General features: G+C 36.5%; 1 non-coding gene across 1 annotated transcript; it reads right to left on the bottom strand.

Moving 5' to 3' along the window:
* Positions 1 to 4,288: 4,288 nt before the first annotated feature.
* On the bottom strand, positions 4,289 to 4,395 carry LOC115277144. The gene has a single exon (XR_003902252.1). It is a non-coding gene; the product is annotated as a U6 spliceosomal RNA (small nuclear RNA).
* Between the last annotated feature and the right edge of the window lie 832 nt (positions 4,396 to 5,227).

Raw genomic sequence — 5,227 nt, forward strand, 5'->3', positions numbered from 1 at the left:
TAAGATCTAGTTTGTCTGATATCCATATGGCTACTTCAACTTTCTTTTGATATCCATTCCCTATTTTTAATTTGCAGGTGTCTTCAGGTCTAAAATGAGTTTTCTTGTAGGGAGCATATAGATGGATCTTACTTTTTTTATCCATTCTGATACCCTGTGTCTTTTTATTGGGGCATTTAGTCCATTTACATTCAGAGTAATTTTTGAAAGATATGGACTTAATATCACTGTGTTATCTGTAGGTATGTGCTTGTGGTGTTGTCTCTGATCCTTTGTAGTCTTTGCTGTTTTTCACTAACAGAGTTCCCCTTAGGATCTCCTGCAGGGCTAGTTTAGTGGTCATGAACTCTTTTAGTTTTTGTTTGTGGGAAAGCCTTTATCTCTCTATCTATCCTGGATGACAGAATAAATCTGGATAAATAATTCTTGGCTGCATATTTTCTTTATTCAACTCATTAAAAAATTTCTACCACTCCCTCTGGCCTGCTAAGTTTCAGTGGACAGGTTTGCTACTACCCTTATGTGTCTACCCTTTCAGGTTAAGACCCATTTTTTTTCAGATGCTTTCAGAATTCTCTCTTTCTCTTTGTATTTTGCCAGTTTCACTATGATATGTTGTGGTATTGACTTGTTTTTGTTTCTTTGGAAGGGAGTTCTCTATGCCTCCAGGACATGGATATCTCTTCCTTTCCCAGATTAGGGAAGTTCTCAGCTATAATTTGTTCAAATAAGCCTTCTGCTCCTTTCTATCTCTCTTCTTCTTCTAGGACTCCAATACAGGTATTATTTTTTTCATTGAATCAGTTACGTCTCTAATTCACCCTTTGTGATCTAGTTCCTTTCCCTCTTCTTCTCAGCTTCATCATTTTCCGTAATTTTATCTCCTATTTCACCAATTCTTTCCTCTCTTTCTTCTGTTCTTGCTATCACTGCATCTAGTTTATTTTTCATCTCATTTACAGCATTTATTAATTCATCGTGACTATTTCTTAGGTCTTTGATCTCTGCACCCATAGATTCACTGCTGTCTTCTATATTTTTATCAAGCTCAACTATTAGTCTTAAGACTATTATTCTAAACTTCTGTTAAATTTATATTGTTTACATCTATTTTGAGCAATCCTCTGGCTGACATTTATTCCTGCAATCTTTTGGGGAGAATTCTTCCATTTTGTAATTTCACTCATTTCTGTGTATGTTTTTCTTTTATTAGGGCTTACATTTGAAGTGCCCTGGGAGTCTTTGTTATCTTATCTCTTGTTCTCCTGGACTGCCTACAATTCAGTTTCAAAATACTCCTTTCCCAACATTTTTTAAAACTTTTTTTTAACTTTTTTCATTTCTCCCTCCCAAACCAAACTACATCAATGCCTTATTTCCTGGCACTTTTACAGAGGAGCTGAATGAAGTAGATTGCCAGTAGTAGAAACAGCCTGTTTTCCCTGTTTCTCTTAGTGATCCTTTTAATTTTGGTCATGTGGTCAAGGATCTCAGACGAGAAAAATTTTTGTTTGTTTATTTGTTTATGAGTGACATGTAAATAGTTAACTTGGGAAACTTAGGATAGAAACTTTGCAGGGGCCAAGGTTCAGAACATTAATATTTCTCTATTAGTTTAAAGATGGAAAAGCTGTATGACCCTCTTCAAACAGCCAAGCTATAATTTCAGCTGCTCCTAAAGATTTGTGTCTGCCTTTTTTTCCCCCTCATTTCCTCATAATCTAGAGAGTCAGCAACAATATTCTTATAATAAACCTCCCTGGCTTTGAGCCAATAAATTTTTATAGGTAGGCAGAACCTTAGCCATCATTTAGTTAAGAGTTTTTTATTCTAGGTTCCGGAATGCCCTTATGTTACATTAAGAATATTCTTAGATCTTCTCAGGATATATGGGAGCAGCCAAAAATTGAGAGTTTAAAATCAGAAAGCATAGTACTTTTATGAGAGTAACTCCAACTTATCTGATATTAGAGTTCAACTTTAAAATATTTGAAACACCAGTTTTAGTGATTAATAACTTTGAAATCCCCTATTTTCTGTTTTACAACTTTTATTCAAGCATAATAATAACATATATTATTTCTTTATCTCTGTTTACCATTGTAGGCTAGAGAATCCATTCTATTCATTGTATATTTGTCTCAAACTCAAAGAAAGGTCCTATCTTTATCTGAGCTGGTCTATAGGGGCATGCACATGGAATTCAAAACACTCAAACCTCCATGTCAGTGTCATTTCTGCAAAGCCATCTCTGGTAACTGCCAAAGTCACACTGAGTCAGTGCCACACTGTATCTCATTGGATGAAAACTATTCTGATGTGTTAATTTCTCAGAACTGTTGGAACCTGAAAAGAAAGTTGAGATCTCTGAGCTTTTTAACACAAAAAGAAATACAGCATACTCTCCTCATATATGGGATGCTTTGCTAATCCATGAGACCCTAGGAAGTGCTTTGATTTTTAGAGATTTTTGTCAAATAATTACATCTGTACTTTCTACCAAATCCATCTCCTCTGACTTAGGCACACGCTGGTGAACAGCAGGCTATAAATAATGTGATGCTTAACAATGGGCTGTTCAATTTCCCCTTTTTCTTCCTTCCCCATTAGACCCTGAAATAGTTTTTTGTACCTTGTGTGTCTGGAGTTTATTTTCCTGGTGATAGGATATTGCTCTGGAGGCTCTACAATTCCTTATATAAATTGTTTCTAGCTGGACATGACTCTCAGATCCTATAGTGGAGCTTCTATATGTATATATGCATGAATCCTATAATAGGCAAAGACTAAGTTTCAAGCTGACATGGGGAATTGAGGTCTGGACAGAAGAGAATGACTTGCCCGAATCTCACAGCCAAAGACAGGACAAAAATACAATTCACTAATTACCATTTCACTTCAGCACACAGCTTCTCAGGAACTCGTGGTCAACATCTCCTTAAAACACATCATCCAATATTGTTTGACACCAAATTATATAAAAATCACTTTGAAAATAAAATCAGTAGGAGACACCTGGGTGGCTCAGTTGATTGAATGTTTGACCCTTTATTTTAGCTCAGGTCATGATCTCAGGGTCATGGGATGGAGCCTCATATCGGGCTGAGCATGGAGCCTGCATAAGATTCTCTCTCTCCCTATGACATGGATATTGTTCCGTTTGATTATATCACTCAGGTCTTGAATTCTCCTTTCCTGGTCAGGTGGAGAAGGACAGATACCATATGTCTGCAGTCATAGGAGAACCCTAATGGAGGACCATGGGGAGGGGAAGGGGGAAAGAGAGTTGGGGAGAGAGAGGAATGCAAAACCTGAGAGACTACTGAATACTGAAAATGAACCAAGGGTTGAAAGGAGAGGGGGAAGGGGAAGGGAGGTAGTGGTAATGGAGGAGGGCACTTGTGGGAAAGAGCACTGGGTGTTACATGGAAATCAATTTGACAATAAACTATTAAAAAAAAGATTCTCTCTCTCCCTCTTCCCTTTTCCCCTGCTTGTGTTCTGTCTCTCTCAAAAAATCAATAAGAAATAGATATTAGGAGTTCACTCCTAAGTCCTTATTTTTACCTAGCAATCTATTTTAAGATCCCATCCAGGATACTACATGCATTTACTTGTCATCTCTCATTAAGATCCTCTTAGCTATGAGGAGTTTCTCAAACTTACTCTTTCATGATGCTGGGAGTTCTTGAGAAGTACTGGGTAGGTATTGTAGGATGCCCCTCTATTGGGGCTTGTCTCAAATTTTTCTACAGAGTAGACTTGGGTTTTAGAGAGGAAGATCACAGAAGAGGTGTCATTTTCATTATATAATATCAAAGGTATACAACACCAGCATGATTTGTGACTGCTAATGTTAACTATGACCACTCATTCTCTATATGAATTTTTGTAATTTTCCCTACTGCAAAGTTATTTTCCACCCACCCCCCATTTCTATTCTATTGGAACAAATTCTATTTCTATTCTTTGGAACAAAGTTTCCATGCACAGTCCACATGTCATGAGTGGACAGTTATATTTCTCTTCTTTTAGGGTAGAAAATCTAAATAAATTATATGAATTCTGTATGGAAGCTTTATTTCTTCTTCTTCCATTTATTAATTCCATAATCATTTATTTATATTAATGGTCTCACGGGCACTTATTTTATATATTACATTACTATTGAATGCTATTTTATTTTGTTGCTCTAATTGTTCTATCCAACTTTGACCATTGGAAACTCTTTCCACGAGCTCTCTTTGACAAACCTCAATTATGTTTGTTTGTTTGTTTGTTTGTTTGTTTTAATATGGATCACTTTATGAACTTGCATGTCATCATTGAGCAGGGGCCATGCTGGTCTTCTCTAGATTATTCTAATTTTTGTACATGTGCTGCCCAAATGAGCACTAATGTGTTTTTGTTTCCTTTTACTCTCAGCACTGACTTTCTTTTTGGCACAGCAAGATTCTCCAGTGTCATCTTACATATTTTCTTTGCTAGTTCTAAAATCAGCCATTCTCCAAGGAATATTCCTCTATACTAAGATTCGGTCCCAGGTGTGCTCATTGTTACTCGGTGTCATTTCTTTCAGGATTTCTCACCTGACAGACCAAAGAAATATATATTTGTATGCAAACCGCTGTAATACACATTTCTACATATAAATGTATAGATAGATAGATAATAGATGATAGCTAACTAGCTAGCTATGTAACTGTGTTAACAATATTAACACATTGGTAAACATGATGGTACTAATTTTTAAATTTTTCCCACCTTATTTAAAAGATATTTATTTATTTATTTGTTTGTATTATTTTTTATGGAGAGAAAAAGCATGCATGAGGGAGAGAGGCAAAGGGAGAAAGAGAAAATATCAAGCAGGCTTCCTGCTCAGCATGGAGCACCACACAGGGCTTCGTCACACAACTTTGAGATCATGGCCTGAGTGAAATCAAGAGTTGGATGCTCAACTGAAGCAGCCACCCAGGTGCCCCCTCCATCTCCCAATGTTTATTCTTTTCACATTTCCTGATTTTATTCTGTCTTTGAATTATCTCTTTTAAATTTGGCTGGCTCATCTAAGTAACGGTGGTCTGGAAGCTTCTAAAGAGCCACTCACCATCAACATAGTGGTAATCTTCATTCTCCCAACAAATTTTACTTTTTCATCCCTCCATGCCTTTGCATATGCTATTTGCTCTGTCTAGAATTCTCTAGACAGACTATTCCAGTTGAT

The sequence above is a fragment of the Suricata suricatta genome, chromosome 13 (assembly GCF_006229205.1).
Source record: "Suricata suricatta isolate VVHF042 chromosome 13, meerkat_22Aug2017_6uvM2_HiC, whole genome shotgun sequence".
Taxonomy (NCBI): domain Eukaryota; kingdom Metazoa; phylum Chordata; class Mammalia; order Carnivora; family Herpestidae; genus Suricata; species Suricata suricatta.